Raw genomic sequence first — 21,718 nt, forward strand, 5'->3', positions numbered from 1 at the left:
TGCCCCTCTTATGAGATACATAGGAATAGAGTGAAGGAGTTGGACATAGTGTAATAGAGATACATATGGAAAAAAGACTCTCTAGTCCAACTCATCCTTGACAATCAGATGTCCTAAAGTAATTTAGTATCATTTGCCACCATTTCGCCCATATCCCCCTGAATCACTCCTTTCAATATATCCATCTGGATTATTTTTAGATGTTGTAATCACACCAGCCTCCTTCACTTCCTCTGGCAGCTCATTCCATACACACATAATAGTCTGTATGATCAAATTGCCCCTTAGTTCCCTTTTATATCATTCCCCTCTCACCTTAAACCTTTAGGTCTGGACTCCCTTACCCCAGGGAAAAGACTTTGCCTATTTACCCTATCCATGCCACTCAAGATTTTATAAACCTCTATAAGGTCCCCTCTCAAAGACAATAGGTTATTTTAATTTTACAGCAGCAATTTTTCAACGAAGCACAAACAGCCAAAAATGAAATTAATGATGAACATTATTGTTTGTGTTGTTAAATGGACGAATGTTAATCAAGCTAATAAGAAACCTCCCCTCCTCCTCAGTGTCTGTCTGGTGAAATTTGAGCACGACTGATCTTGCGGAATGGTTCTATTACTGCATCTAAAAGAAAGCATTTTTGACCTGACAGCAATCTCGTCAAACGTTAGTCTATATTCAGTGCTCATCTTTTAAACTGTCAGGGGCCTGGATCATTGATGGTACGAACTTCACCTGATCATATGACAACAAATGGCCCGAATGGACGACCGCTTAGCTCAGGAACAACTCGACAACCAACTGCACATTATAGCAGGAGGCCATGTAAAGTTTCTAAGGGAGCCCTGGTTAGAACCAGGAAATATGGAGTAGAGAAAATTACTTGTTTTCAGGTTGGAAAGCTGTAACTAGTGGAACTCCTGAGGGATCAGTGTGAGTTTCTGAACAGTTTACAATCTAGGTTAAGGATTTGGATGGAGGGGCTGAATGTATTGGAGCTCAGTTTGCTCATACACCAGGATAAACATTCAATAAGATGTGAAGTGGTGGCAGAGAGTCTGCAACCTTACGCACAACAAAAGTGTACAATGTCGGTGATGGGAAGTTTGTTTTGGAGGAAGCATAAAACAGCAGTAAATTGTATAACTGGAGGCAGAATGCAGAATTCGGTGGGACAAAGGGATTCGTGTGTCCTGGGACATACATCGCAACAAGTTCATCTATAGATGCAGCACGTGATTTGGAAATTAAATGGAATGATACTTTTTCTTACAAAGGGTTTCGGGTATGATTTGAAAGTTTTATTTTTACTGCATTTGGACAGGCCATTGCTGAGACGGCATCTGATGTACTGTGTGTGGGTTGTAATTCCACTGAAGTAAAAAACAAATTGCTTTTGAAACTTTTCACATTGTTTCCCTTTACTCGTTCTTGAGATGAAGGCATTATGTTTTGAACAATCAGAAGTTTAGGCCTGACAATGAGAAATGTTCTTATTGACCATGTACGATTTTGTGCGAGTGAATACCTGATGAATATTTTATCTTCTATGGGAGAATAAGACTGGGAAAGTAATTTAAGAATAAAATGCCTTCATTTAAGTCCGGATATTGTGAAGATATTAAAAGTAGTATTATAAAAGTGTACGGGAACATAGAAACACATCTTCAAATCTAATGGTGCGATTTGTTATGAAAGAAATGGCTGTGTGTCCGACGGCAGCAAAGATGTACCTACATGGAGCAGGGAACGTGATGGAGTCGTACAGTTCCGACACTGTTCAAAGAGACCTCATCTGGTCCAGTTTGCATCTGGATAACGTTAATATGTAATTCAACTCAGCGAGTGGGGAAATGTAGCCTTCCTGAGAAGGAACAGCCTGTTGTTCCCTCTATCTTCATCTTCCTTTTCCCAGCAATGTGTGTGAGCTGAAAACTTTTCAGTCATCTTTACCACTCAAGGAGGATTCCTTTCGAGGAATCACTGGAATCACCCCACTACCTGAAGTAAAGGGAATTCAGCTAAATCCACCTGTTCCAGGAAGTTATCCCATTACCAGTAGCTTGTAAGAGCAGAATAGCTCCATAAGCTGAATGGTATTTGGAACAATCACTCATGTTTCCTGTCATCATGACTTCAATTAATATTTGGTCAAAGTTCTTTCAAGCTAACTCTCTGCAGAGATTTCATTTTTCAGTTTGTCATCAAACGTGTGCATCTGTCAGTAATTTTAGAGAGGGAAACATCGGTACTCAGATTTGCACTATCCAAAATGTTTGTCATTCATCTTTCCATCGTAGTTTGAGTAACTTTGTTTCGGTCATAAACTTGTTAATTGTAGAAGATTAATGAATTCTACCGATTTGTTCCTAATTCTGACTCAATCTGAGACTTATATTGTTGGTCATATCACCAACTTATTTATATTAACAATTACAGTGATCAGTGGAAGCATGGGACGAGGAAAGGGAATAGTGACCTAAACTATTGATTAGTGAGCCTGCCGTGGGCACGTTGTTGGAGAGGATTGTGAGGGATAGGATTTACATGCATTTTCGGATGCAACTACTGATGAAGGATAGTCAACATGGCTTTGTGCATGGGAAATCTTGTCTAACAATGTTGATTGCGTTTTTTGAAGAGGTGGGAAGAGAAAAATGAAGGCAGTCTAGTAGATCCTATCCATACAGTCCTCAGCAAGGTGTTCAACAGGATTCCACATGGCAGACAAATTAGTAAGGTTAGATGACAAATGGATCCAAGATGAGCTAACCAATCGACTACAAAATTAGAGTGAAGGTAGGAGACAGAGGGTGGTAGAGGACAGCTTTTCAGATTGGAGCACTGTGACCAATGCTTTAACACAAGGTGCTGAGTCCACTGCATTTGTTATTTATATAAATGATTTGGGTATGAATATTTGCCGTTTTATTATGTTTATAGATGACATCAAAATTGGAGGTGCAGTGGCCAGCAAGATTTACCTCTGAGTTTAATGGAATGTCGATCAGATGGGCCAAGGAGTGACAAATGGAGTTAAATTTAGACAAATGTGTAGTGTTGCATTTTTAATAAGATAAAACAGGGCAGGATTTACATAATTAATGGTGGAGCCATGGGGAGTGTTGTCGAACAAAATGGTGCAGGCTCATAGATCTTTGGAGATTCAGTCGCAGGTAGACCGGGTGGGGAAGGAGGGGTTTGGGATGCTTGCATTTACTGGTCAGTGCATTGGGTATACGAGTTGGGAGATCATATTTCGACAGGGCAGGATATTGGTGAGGCCAGATTTAGAATACTCTGTTTAATTCAGTTCTGTCTGCTGTAGGAAGGATGCCTTTAAACTCGAGAGGTTGCAGATACGTTTTACAACGATATTGCCGAGCATGGAGGGAATGAGCTACAGGGAAAGGGTGGGCAGACTAGGGTTTGTTTACTCTGGAGCAACGGAGGCCGAGGTGTGACATTACAGATGTTTATAAAATCGTGAGTGACATGGACAATCTGAATAGCAAGGTCTTTTTCCCAGTATCCGGGAGTCCAAAACTATAGGATAAAAGCTTAAGGTGAAAGGAGAGAGATCGTAAATGGACAAAATTTTCATGCAGATTGTGGTGTGTGTATGGAATGAGCTGTCAGAGAACGTGATGGAGGCTGGTACAATTTCAACATTTAAGAAGCATCTGGATGTGCATATTAATAGGAAGGATTTAGAGGATATGAGCCTAATTCTGGCTTCACAAGAATGAGGGAAAGCCATTCAGCCCATCAAAACTGGGCAAGAAGATGGTCAGTCCTTTCAGTCCCTCCCGGCGGTTACACAGAAAGACAAGGACTCTGCTCAGCCCCACACGTCATTTACACGGGATCTGAACGTGACCATTTTACACCTGGAGTCACTTAGAAAGGAACAGGAAGAGGTCACTCAGCTTCTCAAGTCACTAACACAGGAACAGGAAGGTGTCAATACATAAATACATAGAGCAGGAACTGCACAGAGAGACTGTTCAATGTTATTCCCCGTCATTACCCAAAATACATCCGTGTTGTGTTATCGTGGTTTGTTTGGCAGGGGGAATGAAGCCATTTTTAAACCTATCTCAAAAGCATCTTCCACAGCTGAGTGATGTTCTTTCTGAAAGTCAAGTGGGTGAGGAATGGCGAACTGTTTCAGACTGAATGTATTATAACTTCTGACAGGATTGTGGACAATGTAACGTTGAGTGGAGGCTCACACAGTAACTGCGCATTAAAGTGCATTCAGAGCCCGTACATCTCTGTCAACCGAAATGAGGGTTCTTCACTGGCGTGTAAACTATTGGGAATCGAGCATCCTGTGGGAAATCTGGAATTTCTCACTTTATCAATGGCTGTTTGAAACATTGTAATGAGTGTCTGTCCATACCCATTAAGTTTCAACTTCTTATTCTCTCACAGTGCTACGGGTTAAACACATAGTTACTGCACTACCTCCTGATTGTACTATCATGCCAGGGTTTAATCTGGTGAAAATCATTTGCACCATCTCGGTGACATAGAGATCATTATTTATGAAGCATCACTGACAAGGGTAGCATTTGTTGTCCACCAATAATTGCTCTTGACTGTGAGGCTATTTGTCAAGACAATATAGAGCCAACCATATTGTTGTATGTCTGCAGTCACACTTAGATTCTTTACTAAAGGCTATCAGTAAAATAATTTTAGAAATACTGATGTCTTATTGTTGATGTAAGTAAAATGAGGTTTAATTCCAATGTTTGCCATACGAATTTAAGTTCTATCATTGGCTCTGGTAGGATTTGAAACAATGTATTTAAAGCCAGAACCTGTGCCTCTGAATTACCCATCCGGTGACATTATTACTCTGATATCGGGTCCCTATTATGAAATAACTGGAGAGACAAGAACAAGCTTGTTGTCAAGATATTTGTATCTGGAAGACTGATCAGAAAAGAACTGAAGCCATAAAATTCGAAGTTAACAAGGGGACAGGTGACTGCTAATTCAGCAACAGCACTGAGGCTGAGAAAATACAGAGACACATAACAGTTCAGAGGTAAAGAAGATTTAAGTGTCTGAATAGCCTTGTTCCTTCTTAGATGTTTATGAATGAGGAGTCTGAAATTAATGGAATGGTGTTTGTGACTGAAACTAAGGATAACAGTTTATGTATTTGTTAAATATAAATAATTGAAATAGCAATAACTTTCACCATTGCTTATAGAATTGACAGGTCTTGGCTCACCAGGATCACCAACAACAGTAAGGATGGGGTAGTAACCTACCTGAATAATCATCAGTACGGCTTCTATCAGCAACTCTAACCATGGCCAAACTCGAACAAGATAGTAAAGACACAAGGATAAACTCCTGTCCATTATCAGAACATTCCAGTCTAATGTTCTCAGATTCTGATCCACCGTTGGAACATTCCAGTCTATTGTTGTAAGATTCTCTTTCTCTCCCTCTTTCTGTCCTGCAGATCCAAATCATCTTGAGGATGACGCTATTGCTTATACAGTGGGATAACAGGTTGAAGGACGCCCCGCATTAATAGAAGAGGAAACCCTCCAGTGACGCAATTAGGTTCCATGGAGACTGACATCAATCACAGGCACTGAACAAACAGCTCCAGTTAACCTCCATTCACTATAACCCTCATATGCCACAATAATACTTGGTCTGGGTGGGATGTTGACATCGCTGACTATTGGGTGAATGGCACATATCCAGTTGCAAAGTTAGGGGTGAGGCAGAGAGTTGATGCTTTCTCTTCACAAGCTCGATGGTTCCACTGTGTTTTGGCAGAGTTGGAATTGCTGGGCTGCAGAGGCCGTCTGTGTCTGATCACGAGGACTGCTGCATCCTTTCGTTTCATTTATTTATGTTTTACTTCGACATTTATCTGGCCATCACTTAATGGCTTAGGCAGGGTTAGGCATTTTTAAGAGGCTCCTACAGTGCCATAGACAGTGTAGATACAGTCTATTCCTTGTGGTCCTTGCAGCAGCGGCCGAGTCCGATGGAGCGATGGTCAAACTCTCACAGAGCCAGGATCTAAGTTTTACCTTTCGCCAGTTATTGCTGGGGTCTCAGCAGGGTTGGAAGGTAATAAATCGCTGCAGGATGCTACACACTCTCTCTGAGATTTCTCTCAGAATTGTCTTTTGATGTGCTTTCCTCCTTTATTGGAGAACTGCTTGTGAGACAATCTGTTTCCTGAATGTGCTTTTGACAAGTGTGTGTTTATGGGATGTTACCATATTGGAACAGTAACTGTTTAGCACTTAAATAAACTGTTATTCTGTTAAGTTTTCCAATAGTTATTCCAGGTTCCTCTTGTTGTTGCTGTATTTTGTCGACTGTGTTTGAATAGATTGTGTTTTGCTCAAAGTTGAATATATTGCATCTGAAATTGTATCTGAATTGTATCTGAAATAAATCACCTCGCATTTACCTTTAAAATAAGAATGTGTTCGGGTCGAGACGACCTTTTCCATGTGCATTGAGAGGATCTGCTCGGGTCAATAATAAGAGGGATAGATATTTACGTTTTACTTGGGTAATTACATAATGGACAACATGTTGCAGAAATATGGGGTTTGACAGCAACATGTGCCTTGCAGGAGGATTGATAGCTCTACGAGGAAATGGACCGGATACTTAATCCACCTCACAGACTTAGCCCAGACACGTATAAGCCCAGTATGGAACATTGTACAGAACAGGATCTGTACAAACCAGCAAACTGTCCAGGATGGAATACTGTGCAAGTTTCACCAGTCTACAAGCTATCCCTACAATACGAGGAGCAGACCACACTGGGGCACTGATTCAGAAACCCGGATGAAATGGTCTATCCAGCATGAACATGCAGTATGCAGCCCACACCAGTGTCTTGTTCTACAAATGCGGACAAGGTACCTGCTCAGTATTACAGCTGTACAGTGGATAGCAGTGAATTGATCTGTAAACTCGGAGCAGTTACTGCCCAGCATGTCGGGCTGTGTACACCACCCCAGTGCATTGCTCCATAACGTTGTGTTAGATCACTGCCCAGCGTGAGGAATCTTACAGCCCATGCTGGAAGTGACAACATGTGCAGCTCCCATCCATTTCCGGCTCCATGTCTCCATTGTGCCATGACAACCGGTGCTGTGGGTATAAACATCACTGCCACAGAGAGATGGTATGGGGGAGGGCTGTGGGGAGACAAATTTAAATACCAATAAGCAAAAGGATTTTGGGAAAAAGAGAAAAGGAGGTGGGGGAGACAAATTCATGGAAAATCAGAGGTTTCAGAATGCTGAAATAAAGATATTTCGGCAACATCCTGCAATATGAGCCAATATGCTCAGGAATGATGGGTGAACGCAATATCAGTGTGGGTTCTGGTGTTGGAGATTTTGATGAGCATTTGGTTTGCAGCTTTATAACTGGGAGTGGCCTCAGGAGAGCCTTCGACTTATTGGGTTGAATCTGGCAATAATTTGCCTCAGTGACATTTTCTTTGAGTGTGACAGAGGGATTGTGTGCACGAGGCTGAGCTAGTTTCCTGGTGATATCTTATCGAACTCACTTCATTAACTGCCCACTCCACTCCATGATGTCCGTATCATTCAATAACATCCCGATTCTCCCACCCACCATGGCTGGAGGTATTCACCATCGCATGGATGTCCCTGGATATTCTGTGGTCCTTGCACGGCTGCCATCTTTAAAGACCAACAAGCTCATGTTTGAGCTTTCTCAGTTTGGATCTGTACTGCTTAGCAGATAAGGGGCAATTGCACCATGTTTTGTCGACAGGGGCAGATGGATTGGCTACTACAGACAGGGATCATTCTCTTCCCAGATTGGGGTACACCACCAGATCCACAAGCACGGTCTGAGTTCACCAATCCAGATCAGCACAGTATCTGCAGTGTGAAGAAATGTGCAGCAATACAGGAAAAGCATTAATAAACTTGTCCACTCTGTCAGGATAAGGATCATCGTATTCTCTTGTTCCCTCACACTCACTGTTACTGCACCTATCACTCTCACTACTGCATGCAGCACCTTCCCTTCTTCTCTGACTTTTCTGTCTCTCTGTCTGTCTCTCTCTATCTGTCTCTCTCTCTCTCTCTCATCTTTGCAATACCCCCACAAGGTGGTAGAATATTCTGGATCATGCCGATTATAGAATGTTCAGATAATGTTCCAATCAATTCCCATTTTCAGAAAAAAATGTCGATGTTCCCGTATGTGATGCATAAAGCGAAGGATTAGAAATGTGCGTTGTTCAAATCGCATATAATTCAAATCCATCATGAGACTATTCAGCACTTCAAACATGCTCTAGCATGTAATAAGATCGTCGCTGATTTGATGGTTTTCTCAGCTCCATGCTACAGGAACGTTCAGCCATTCAACCCTCTGGGTTCCTGTCACTAACCAGACGACACTCAGGCACTTCTACCCCGGTTTTCTTCAAGTGCCTGTTCGAAGGCCTTTCCCACGGGAACAGACTCTCATAACAATGTATTCCATCAGCTCTATACTTCTCCATAATGGCAAGCACATTTTATATATACCCATCAAAAATATGTTCTTATTTAATTATTGTTGATATCCAATCACTCTGGTTACTTCACTTCTCTCACCTCAGTATATTCAGCCAAAGACAGTTTTAAATCATTTGTCTCCTTATAAAATGCAATTTCTAGCAGACAACATTTTTGTCCTCAGCTGTTATCTAGACTGATATCTGAATTGCATCTTCTTTCCTTGTTATGAAAGTTTCTCTTACCCGTTGTCAGTGACTGTTTCTGTCTGTAGCAGTGACACAGTCTTCCACTCAGTTGGCTGGACGTCTGGCTTGTGATGCAGAGGGAAGCCAACAGCCCAGGTTCAAGTCCCCCCCGACAGAGTTTACCATGAAGGGGACGCTCTCTCACCCTCAAACCATCACCCGAGGTGTGGTAACCCTTAGGGCAAATCACCACGAGCGGTCTCTTTCTCATGACAGAGCAACCCCATGGACATCTGGAACTGTATTCTATCACTGTTAACATTTTAAAATGTCATCTATGTTATAATTTCGTTTTGCATATATTCCTAGATGTTCTGCTGCCATTTCATTTGTACCGATGTCAGCATTTCCACCACACTGCACATTCCTGCCCATTTCACGATAATCCTTGACTCTGTTGTTATTTACGAACCTTCTGTCTGTGCTTCAAAAGCATTCAATATTTCAATTTTTCTGCCTCTAATGCTCTGCGGAGAAGAGAGTTCCAAAGACAGTTCGAGAAAACGAAAATTACTCTCATCAGGATTGTGAAGTATTTTTGGCTCCTTACCTGAGAAAAGATATAATTCCATTGGAAACAGTTCAAAGATGTTTTACTTCATGTATTCCAGGGATGAAAGGCTTATATTGTGGAGACTTTAACAGATTACTCGTGTAATAAGAGGTGTTCTTATTGAAACATACAAGATCAGGTATTATACAAACACTGGGTGTTTGTATAATCCAAACTTGCTGTCATTGTCAGAGAAACTCTCCAGAGTGGAAGAAGGACATTCTGCACATCGAGTCCACACTGACCCACCAAACAGCATTACACATAGCCCTGTCCCCAACCCTATGCATGTAACCCTGCGTTCCCCAAAACAAACCCACACATCTATGGGCACTATAGGCAATCGAGCATGTCCAACCTACTCTCAGCAGCACATCGTAGGACTTTGAGTGAAACTGGAGCTCTGGCAGAAAAGCAACAGAGACATGTAGAGAATGTTCAAACTACACATAGGGGGTCGCCCGAGGTTGGAATTGAACTCAGCTCTGTGGTGATGTGAGGCAGCAATGGTAATCACAGATTCAACATGCTACTCCGTTAATTCTATTAGTTACTTGTGGCTCACTGAAGAAATCAGTCTGACTTGTTCCTATCACTGAACCTGACCCAGTCTGAGACCTTTATCATTGGCTATATCACCAGCCTGGTTACATTTAAATTTTTTTGTGAGCAGTGGAGGAGTGGAAATAGGAAAGCAAACAGTGACACCCTCCAAACTCAGTCAGAACATGAATGAGGAAAAATTCACAAAATGGGATTTCATTCCAGTGGTAATTCTCTTTCCCAGAAGTTTGGGATGGCTGAAAAATTATATTATATCGAAGTTGGCTTTGTCTGATTGTCCATATACAGGTGAATCAGGAAAAATGGTGCTTGGAGGGAAAAGTGCAGTTGGGACCACAATAAGATGCGCCAAGATCTTATTTACTGGTGTAGTAGAGTCAAAGGGCCGAATGGCTCATTCGTGTCCCTCAGCCCCATGTTCCGATGTTCCATTCAGCCCATGAGACCAGCTACACAGGAGCATATCGAGGCCACTCCGATGGTTAGGTGTAGTTTCAGAAATGTACTTGGAAAATCCAGGATTGGTCAGGAAGTGACACCCCGCCCACAGGCTTCCCCTCTCTGTAACGTCTGCTGCAGATGTGGGTCATGTTATAGAACCAGATTCACTGTGAATAAAGCCTCCTACCTCACCCAGGGTTAACTCAAACAAGTCCTCTTCTCCTCCTGAATGCAATTGTACTGCATGACTTCCATCAAAATATCCAGTTACTTTCCAAAAGAATAACATGAGAACATAAGAAATAGGAACAGGAGCAGGCCATTCAGCCCCGCACGCTTGCCCTGTCATTTAATATGAACATAGATGACCTACTCCAGGGCTCAACTCCGCTTTCTTGCCGACACCTTGTACCCCTGCACAACTCTCTGGGTTTGAGAATTCCAGACATTCACCACCTTCTGAGTGAAGACATTACTCTGCATCTCAGTTTGAAATCGATCTTCCATATTCGGTATCTACATCCCTGAGTTCAATACCACACCCAGCAGTGGAAACACGTTCTCAACATCTAACTTGTCATGTCCCCTCGGTATCTTGTATTTTTCAGCAGTATTACTCCTCATTCATTTCAACCACATTGAGTAATTGCCTCCCCATTTTAGATGTTCTCAATAACACAACCCTTTCATCCCAACAACCCACCTAAAGTACCAAACTAGTTACTTGCTGTATCAGCATGCTGACGTTATGTTTCATACACAGGAACACTCCAATCCCTTTGTACTGTTCCTTTACTGGAAGTCCTCTCCATTGAATTGCAGCCTGCCTTTTGATTCTCAGCGTCATCCTCCATCTCGGATGTACATTGCACTCAGCCCTCTTCTTCATGCTATCAGTATAGATTAACTAGGAGAAAGTCAGGACTGCAGATGCTGGAGTGCCAGAGTTGAAAAGTGTGATGCTGGAAAAACACAGCAGGCCAGGCAGCATCCGAGGAGCAGGAGAATTGACGTTTCGGGCATAAGCCTGAAGAAGGACTTATGCCCGAAACGTCGATTCTCCTGTTCCTCGGATGTTGCCTGGCCTGCTGTGTTTTCCAGCATCCCTTTATTTCAACTATTAGTACAGATTGTAAATAACTGATGCCATCGGACTGATATCTGTGGTACTCCAGCAGATACACTTTTATTATAATCCTGATTCTCCGATTTCTATGTGTTAACCAATCGTCATCCCATGCTCATACATTATCCGTCAAACTATGATCTTCTGTCTTGTGTGAGAATCTTTATTTTGTGATACCTTGTGGAAAATCTCTGGAAAGCATCGTGTCCGCCAGTTCCTCTTTATCAAGTCCGCTTGTTACGTTCTCAGGGTTTTTCCAGAAATACATTACATGATTTGAAAGGGCAAAATATAATTTCCCGTTCACAAAACGACACTGAATCTGATTGAAGCTTTTCTAAATGTCCATTCTGGCCAGCTTTTCCAAAATAAATTAGTCCCATCTGCTTGCATTTGGCCCATATGCCTCTAAATGTTTCCCATACATATGTTTGTCCAAATGTCTTTTAAATGTTACGGTTGTACATGCATCTACCACTCTTCCTCTGGCAGCTCATTCCATACCTACACCACCCTCTGTTTAAAAGTATTGTTCCTTCATCCCTTTTAAATCTTCCCCCTTTCACCTTAAACTTATGCTTTCTATGATTGAACTCCCCCAACCTGTGGAAAAGACCTTGGCTATTCATCCTATCCATGCCTCCCATGATCTTCTGATTTCTATAATGTCACCCAGCAACCTCCTTCACTCCATCTGATACTAACTTCAAGATCAAGTATTTAAAAATAAACATCGCAAATTTGAAAAAAATACTAAAAGTGACTGGTAAACAACACACAGTCCAAACTTCATATTGTGATTTGCTTTTCTCTATGTTACAATACTGAGGCAGCATGAAACTTTTACTAGTGTCAATATGTAGTCAAACACCTGAATTCATTTTTGCGAAGAGGGTGATGACCTTACTTCTGGCCAGATCTACATAATAGCACATAGTTAACATTCTCCCTCCTGACCACCCTATGACCTTGTCTGGTTATGTCTCCTTCTCTTGCACTCAAGAGAAGGAACACCTTTCCCCCATTCATATCTTAGTTTAAACCCGTTTTACATCATCTTCTCGTTCACCACTGCTAAACATCCGTTTATCTGTTGCCACATCCTCTTTTCCTGTCATCCATCCCCCACCTCTGGCAAGGGATTACAAGCCCATTTTCCAATCATTTTCAGTTCGGAAGAAGCATCATATCAGACTTGAAACTCTAACTCTGTTTTCATGTCTCTGCAGATGCTGCCAAACCTGCAGAATGTCTCCAGAAATGAATAGGAACAGCACAAATGTTCAATTAAACAAATAATTATGGATACTGGACCTAAAAATGCAAACATTGCTGGACAGACTGTGCGAATTAAATCACAGATATTGCAGATATAGTTGGGTTATCAGGTGATGCTGTAAACAACAGCAGCAGAAGAAGCAGAATTTTACTCAATCATAGTCTGAAACCTTTTCCCAAGGATAATCCCTCAGTCTACCATTACCATCAAGACAATCCATGGTTAAGTGACGAGTGTATGTGAACATGCCAGAGTCAGAACTATGTGTACCTAAGCTTGACGATACCTCGTTAAAGCTACCGTACTTGATTGGTTACACTCCAAACAACAGAACTCACATCTGATAGAGAGGGAAAATTGATCCCAATTCAAACAGATCATATCTAAAATCTGCATTACTGCAACATCTAGGGATAAAGGTCGATGGAACATTAAACAACTTACTGGCGGAGAGGACTCCTGAAATATCTCTATCCTAAATAACGGAAGAGCCCGGTACATCGTGCAAAAAAACAAGGATGTAGTATCTACACCGTCCGCAGCCAGAAGTGTGGAGTTGATGATCCACCTCATCCTCACCAGGATGCCCTCAGAATCTCAGATGACAGTCTTCAAGCAATTCGATTCGCTTCCCGTGACATGAAGAAACAGCTGAAAACAGAAGTTACGACAAAGGCAATGGTCCCTGACCTCATTCGGACAATAGAACTGAAGACTTGTGCTGCACAACAAGCCATGTCCCCGGGGAAGCTGTTTCATTCCAGCTCCAATTCTGACATTTCCCTGGCAATGCATAAAATTACTCAGGTATGTCCAGTCCCCTAAAACGGTTTTAATTACAATATGACCAATTACCACCCCAACTGTCCCATTACGATACGAGTAGGAGTCATTTCCGACAAAGCTATCAAGTAGAACAGACATACTCTGCTTAATGTGGTTTCTGATAGGTACCCATGTGGAGATGGTGCGGTTGTGGAAATGTCATTGGATTACTAATCCAGACCAGGCCAATGCTCTGGCAGCTGGTGGAAGTTAAAGACAATTAATATAACATCGTGTTGTAAAATCTGGTCAGTAGTAGTGACCTTGAAGACAATTTGTAAACACCAATTTCCTTCCCCAATGTACTTTGAGGAAGTGAATCTCCCCTGCTTTCCTGGTCTTGCCTGAAAGTAACTCCAGACACACAGATATGTGATACACTATTCAATGGTCCCTAAATTGGCCAAGGAAGATGCTCAATAGCATCAAACTGCTCCCCGGACTGAAAGGATAAAGCTGGCCACAACACCCGGCACCAACGTCAGTATCAGAAAAGGGAATGGGACACACAGTCTTGATGACCCTGCAGAAGCCTCCTTACTAACATCTGAGAGCTTCTGACAACATTTACCGAGCTTTCCCAGAAACTGCACAGAAACATCGGGAAAGGAATAGGCCATTCATCACACTGAGCATTTCCCCCATTCTAGCTCATGAAGGAAATCGCTTCAATTCAGTATTCCCATACAATATACATATCCCGTAATGTGATTAACCATAGGAAAAATACAAAATAGGAACTGCAGTCGTAGAGTTTTCTACCCCATTCATTACAATGACAGCTGGTCCTTTATCTCCACACCATAAGTCTGTTATCGTCACCCTTTTATGCCTTGGTTTCCACAGCCTGAACTGGGTCCCTAGGTTCGCCAGTTTCTGAGTGCAGACATTTATTCTCATCTCAATGCAGAATGGCCAGTCTGCACCTAACACTGTGGCCTGTGGTTTTAGACGTCCCAGCCAGGGTAATTATCATCTGTGCTTCCAATCTGTCTCACCCTGTCAGAGTTTTATATATTTCACTGAGATCTCCGCTTACATTCCTTAACACAATGGAATACAGGCCCAGTCGCATCAAATTCTGCTCCCACAGCAAGCCTGCCATCTCAGAGATCAGTCTGATCATCCTTCACTGCTCTCCCTCAATGTTAGGTTTGTCCTTTATTAGGTAAGGAGACCAACACATCACACAATACTCCACAATATTTGAGATGGGGTCTAACGAAGGTTCCCGACAGCTGCAGGTAAACACCCTTGCTCCTGGACTCAAATCCCCCTGAAATGAAGGCCAGCACATTATTTATCTTAAGGGAGATCCAGATCCTTTTCAATGTTTCAGCTCCCCACTTACTCGGTCCATATACCCTGGTCAGCGTGCCAATGCCATTCCCAGTATTGACTTCTGGGTTCAGAACTCACTGCCCTGCATGGACCTCGGAGGGCTGTGCAGAAGGAAACAAATAAAGGAGCATAAGTCCCTTTATAGATCAACATTTTAGAACCAATTCCTTTTCAAATGGCCGGCTGCTGTTCTATATATTCAACGAAGTGCACAACATCACATCTACCCATAGTGATCTGCATCTGCCAAATACTTACCCATTCACTCCACTTGTCTCAATCAATTTAGAGCTTTTCTACATCCTCCTTACCCACTGACAATCCAACATGGCTTAGTGCCGTCAGCAGGCTTGGACATATTGCATTTGGTTCCCTCAACCAAATGTTGGATGTGTGTTTGGAATAGCTGGGACCCAATCCCCGATCCCTGTGATACACCATGAGCCTTCGTCTCCAATAAAAGGGTCCTTTTATTCCAGTGTTTCTGGTTCAAGGGCTCCTTTGCTGGAGCTTGTACACTCTAACTTGTTTCTTTCCCTTATTTTCTCCCCCTCTCTTTTATTTCTGTAACTTACTGACCTTGTAGCTTGGACAGCATCAGCAGCAATGACAGCCCAAACATGCAGACTTTGAGTGGACTCGGGGCATGGACCTCGAGAGGTCTCAAGCGGAGCAATGTCAGAACCTTGAGCTGGACCCAGTGCAGAGGAGAGTGTGTCCCTGCTTACTTTTCCGGAGCAAGCACAGGACCTTGAATTGGCGACTTCTACATCAGCAGAGGCAATGTGTGCGAGGGAGGTCCAATGGCAAAAGGTGATGCCGCAGGATCGGGAATTCGTTGTTGGTTGGGTGCTGCGCTGGTGCTGCTGAAGTAGACGGTGGAAAAGCATCATAGAATCATCGATGAGATGGGCACAACAGTAAGACACATGTCTCTGACATTGGTGGGTCTGGCATTGAGGGCGACTAAGCGGTTATGGAAAAGTATTGGCCCAGCAGAAAAGATGGCACCTGAGGATCAGCAACTTCGATGTTGGTGGCCTCTGGTGTCGATGGTGATGAAGCTGGTGTCCAGTGATGGGGGATGCAGGTCTCACCGATAGTAAGGAGCTGACTCAGGACCCATGGACTTTCTTCCAGCTACACCCTTTCTTTTTCAAGATGCAATATTCAAATAATTTATAACTTTGCCAGTTTGAGGCAAAAATTTCTTGTATTTATGCTGTAAACTACACTTGAGAGTAAACTCAAAATCTATATCAAAATATTCCACTCATTGTTTCATTCCAGCTATGCCGTGCTAAGGCCATGTCCATATGTTAGCCCTAGTTCCATAAGATGTGATGCTACACACTAGTTTTGGGACTTTACGGAAAAACATTCCAAAAATTCAAATAGATTACATCCATTGCTTCACCATAATTCATCTACCAGCCAGTATCTCAAATATGATTCCCATTTTAAAAATTTATGCTGACGTTGTCTATGTTCTTCACTTTCAGTCCCAATATTTTCTTCAAAACCATGAGTTTACTAATTTCATTCTATTCCTTTTTTTCACCTGACTTGGGTTTCCTGGTCGTGCTGGGAAGTGTTTTTTTTTTTGTTTTGTTGATGTTTTGTTCTGTGAAGACAGATTGAAGTATTTGCTTCACAGTTCTGCCATTTCCCTGTTTTCCATTCTCCATTCTCTGGTTTCAGATTGTAATAAGCTGCTATTTTTCATTTTCTTCCACAATAGCATACTTTTGGAAGCTATTGCAGTTGAGTCGCATAATCTTTATTAATACATGTTTTCAGAAACCCTGCAATTTCTGCCTTAGGCTGCTCAATAACGACCTTTCCACCATCATACAATCAGAGGAGGAGATATTCTACACGATCAGAAATGCATCACGATCTACACTATTCCCACTTTCCTATATGCAGCCTGTAGCCGGGAATGTTATGAGAGTTTGATGCTGGTCCATGTACTTCTTTACGGTTGTGAGGTGACCCACGACAACTCCCCTCTCAGAGAGTACATTCCAGACCACAACACACTCTGGGTGAAAAACATTTTTTCAATCCTCTCTAAGCCTCAAAGTCTTCAGTTTAAATGTCTTATCCCTTGTTCTTGGCCCTTTGACTAAAACAAACAGCTGCTGTCTGTCCACCATGTCCATGACCTTTGTAATCTTATCCTTCTGAATCACGTCCCACTCAGCCCAATCTGCTCCAAAGTAAACAACACGAGCTTATCCAATGTCTCTTCATCCCTGATAAGCTCCATCCCAGGGAACATCCTGGTGAATCTCCTCTGTACCCCCTCCAGTGCAATCACATTCTTCCAGTAATGTAGCTCCCAGAACTGTACACAGCATTCTATCTATGGCCTAACCAATGGTGTGTTTAGATCATATTACATACGCCTCGATGAATAAACAAAATGCCTACAGTCCCATGTGCTTTCTTAACTAGCTTATTACCCTGTCCAATTGCATTCAGAGATCTGTGAAGACTAACCCTCTGAGCTTCCTAGTGTGCTGCCATTCATTGAGTATTCCCCTGTCTGGTTCCTTCTTCTAAAGTGCATCACCTCATATTTATCAGGGTTATATTCCATCTGCCATCGATCTTCACATCTGACCATTCCATCTGTATCTTCCTGTAAAATAAGGCTTTCCTCCTAACTATCAACCAACTAGCGAACCTTTGTGTCAAACACAAACTTACCGATCACACTACCCAATTCTCCCCTCTCACTGCCCCTCCACATTCACATATACGTCATTTATGAATAACACAAAAAAAAAGATACACGGCACTACTCCCAAAAGACACTGGTCTATCTCCACCACATTTTTTGCAATGTGGGACCACATTAGCTGCTCTCCAGTCCTCTGGAACCTCCCTTGTGGTCAGATGTGTCTTGAATATTTGGGCCAGGTCATTTCCTCCCTTGGCTGAAACATTATCCTGTGATACAACTCGTCTTGACTTTACTTCATCCCAAATTGCATCTTATTTGAGAGCTCACAATGCGTCTTCTCGAATTCTGTACCTGCATCCTCCGTCTCCCAGGTAATACAGATACGAAGCTCTCATGAAATAATCCATCATTGTTCTCCAGCTTCACATGCTGATTGACCCCTTCATTTCTAATTGGCTTTAATTGTTCCCTGGTTATTCTGTTCTACTTGATTATTTTTGGTCGAATATCTTGGGATTTTCCCTAACCTTGCCTGCTGCACTTCTACAAGCGCATGTGTTAGTCAGTCTCCTGTGTGTGAATTTTCTAAATTTCCCTGAAATAACGTCGTATTCTTTGAAACAGTACAGAACACAGGTATAATCTCATCCGCACTCCATGCAGCCTGTGCAGAATGTCTTTAACTCTATGTTCCCGTTCCCTTTAAATGAAGGCCAACTTCACTTTTACCTTTCCATTTCCAAATGTCCCTCCTGAACCACTTTGGTTTAATATTAGTTCCTACTTACTGTCTGAGCTCTTAAACCTGAATATCTGACTACATCACATCTACTGGTTTTCCATTGTCTCTGTCTACAAGAAACACCTTCAAACATTTTTTAAATAAAGTCATTAAAGGTGATTTCTTTTCGGGGGAGATCCAAGATATTGGCGACCCAGTAGGTTTGCCCTGCTCAGCAATACACCAGAACCCAGACAAAGTGGTGCATTCAACGTTTTCTTTCTGACACATTGTGTAAAAATACTGACCCCCTGTATTGCTGTATGTCAGTTGAAGTGAGTAAGGAAAATTACTAACTGTAAAGGACCATGTGGATCGTAACTAGTAGGCACTGCCCTGCAGCCATGGAAACACCCGCGGCCGTGGCGTCCGCCTCTGCGAACCCGCCAGGGGACTTACCATTAGAGCAGAGCTTGGTTATGGAGTACGTAAAACTCCGATAGAAGATTGATTCAGAGATTGAGGAGACCCAGACCAGGCTGGAACCGATCTCGGCCATGCTGCAGAAACATGACTAGTAGATCCAGCGTCTCAGACTCATGCCATGGAGGTGGAGCAGCGGACAGTGTCCTCTAAAACTGCAGTAGTCATGTAGTCGGATCCAGGCCTTGGGATGGCGGGTACGGGCCTTGGAGGAGCAGGTTGACTTTGAAAATCGAGGCCATCATAAGATTATCTGCCTGTTCGGGATGGAGGAACGGGAAGAAGAAGGTCAGCCGTCAGTTTTTGGAGCAATGGCTCCGGTAATTTTTGAAGCTGGAATTCGAAGCGGGCCGGGTGCAGGTCGAGCAGGCCCACCAGGTCGCAGTGTGCAAGCCCGGGTCAAACCAGCACCCCCGCCCCGTCCTTGTACAATCCAGCACTATGGAGAGAAACCAATGTGTCTTCAGCACTGGGGAAGAATCCACAGGCTCAAAGATACAAAGGATCACGAATTACGTTTTTCCAGGATCTTTCTATGGCCATGGTCTACAAGAGGCAGGCCTTTGATAGCGTAAAAAGCGGGCTGAGGGAATTGAATATTCGGTATACTGTTAGATACCCGACAATATTAGTTTCAACCACGGAGGGTCCGTTTTTAATTTTCACTCACTAGAAAATGCAAAGGACTTCCAGGACACCTTTAAATAGATTGGCTGGATCACATAAAATGGGCAATCATGTTCTCTTTGTTTCTTCTGTCATTTGCCTCATTTGCCTGTTTTTTTTAATATATGGGGGACCCATTCATTTCTCTTTCTCTCTTTTCTCATTACTTCCTCCCCTCCCATTAACCTTTGATGTTTCCATAATATCCCTCCATACCCTTCCTATTCATATATCCATCCAAATGCCTCCTAAATGTTGCAATTGTACCAGCCTCCACCACTTCATCAGGCAGCTCATTCCATACACGTACCACCCTCTGCGTGAATAATTACCCCTCAGGTCTCTTTTATATCTTTCCCCTCTCACCCTAAATCTATGCCCTCGAGTTCGTGACTCCCTGACCCCATCAATAAGACTTTGCCGATTTACCCTATCCATGACCCTCATAATTTTGTAAACCTCTATAAGGTCACCCCTCAACCTCCAATGCTCCAGAGAAAACAGTCCCAGCCTTTTCAGCCTCTCCCTACCGCTCAAATCTTCCAACCCTGGCAGCATCCTTGTAAATATTTTCTGAACCCTTTCAAGTTTCACAACATCTTTCCGTTAGGAAGGAGACCAGAATTGTACCCAATATTCCAATCGTGGCCTATCCAATGTCTTGCACAGCTGCAACATGACCTCCCAACTCCTGCACTCAATACACTGACCAATAAAGGAAAGCATACCAAATGCCTTCTTCACTATCCTATCTACCTGCGACTCCACTTTCAAGGAGCTGTGAACCTGCACCCCCACGTCTCTTTGTTCAACAACACTCTCTAGGACCTTACTATTAAATGTAGAAGTCCTGCTAAGATTTGCTTTCCCAAAATGCAGCACCTCGCATTTATCTGAATAAAACTCCATCTGCCACTTCTCAGCCCATTGGCCCATCTGGTCAAGATCCTTTTGTAATCTGAGGAAACCCTCTTCGCTGTCCACTACACCTGCAATTTTGGTGTCATCTGCAAACTTACTAACTGTACCTCATATGTTCGCATCCAAATCATTTATGCAAATGTCAAAAAGTAGGGGACCCAGCACCGATCCTTGTGGTACTCCATTGGTAACGGGTCTCCAGTCTGAAAGACAACCCTCCACCACCACCCACTGTCTTCTTCCTTTCAGCCAGTTCTGTATCCAAATGGCTAGTTCCCCCTGTATTCCATGAGATTTAACCTTGCTAATCAGTCTCCCATGGGGAACCTTGTCGAACGCCTTATTGAAGTCCACATAGATCACATCCACAGCTTTGCCCTCATCAATTCTCTTTGTTACTTTTTCAAGAAAACTCAATCAAGTTTATGAGACTTAATTTCCCACGCACAAAGCCATGTTGACTATCCCGAATCAGTCCTTGCCTTTCTAAATACATGGACATCCTGTCCCTCAGGATTCTCTTCAACATCTTGTCCACCACCGACATCTGGCTCACCGGTCTATAGTTCCCTGGTTTGTCCTTACCGCCCTTCTTAAACAGTGGCACCACATTTGCCAACTCCAGTCTTCCGCCACCTCACCTGTGACTATCGATGATGCAAATACCTCAGCAAGAGCCCCAGCAATCACTTCTCTAGCTTCCCACAGAGTTCTCGGGTACACCTGATCAGGTGCTGGGAATTTATTCCCTTTACCCGTTTCAAGACATCCAGCACTTCCTCCTCTGTAATCTGGACATTTTGCAAGATGTCACCATCTATTTCCCTATATCTTCCATATCATTTTCCGCAGTAAATACTGATGCAAAATATTCATTTAGTATCTCCCCCATTTTCTTCAGCTCCTGGCTGATCTTTGAGGGGTCCTATTCTTTCCCTAGTTACCCTTTTGTCCTTAAAATATTTGTAAAAAATATCATTTGTAAAAATTATCCTTAATACTATTTGCTAAAGCTATCTCATGTCCCGTTTTGCCCTCCTAATTTCCCTCTTAAGTGTACTCCTACTTCCTTTATACTCTTCTAAGGATTCACTTGATCTATCCTATCTATACCTGACATACGCTTCCTTCTTTTTCTTAACCAAATCCTCAATTTCTTTAGTCACCCAGCATTCTGTATACCTACCAACCGTTCTTTTCACCCTGTCAGTAATATAGTTTTTCTGGATTCTTGTTATCTCATTTCCGAAGTCTTCCTATGTTCCAGCCGTCTCTTTACCTGCGAATATCTGCCCGACCCTAGCTT

The sequence above is a fragment of the Chiloscyllium plagiosum genome, unplaced genomic scaffold (assembly GCF_037043375.1).
Source record: "Chiloscyllium plagiosum isolate Xiang-an unplaced genomic scaffold, Cpla_swu_hap1 HiC_scaffold_50, whole genome shotgun sequence".
In the NCBI taxonomy this organism is placed as follows: Eukaryota; Metazoa; Chordata; class Chondrichthyes; order Orectolobiformes; family Hemiscylliidae; genus Chiloscyllium; species Chiloscyllium plagiosum.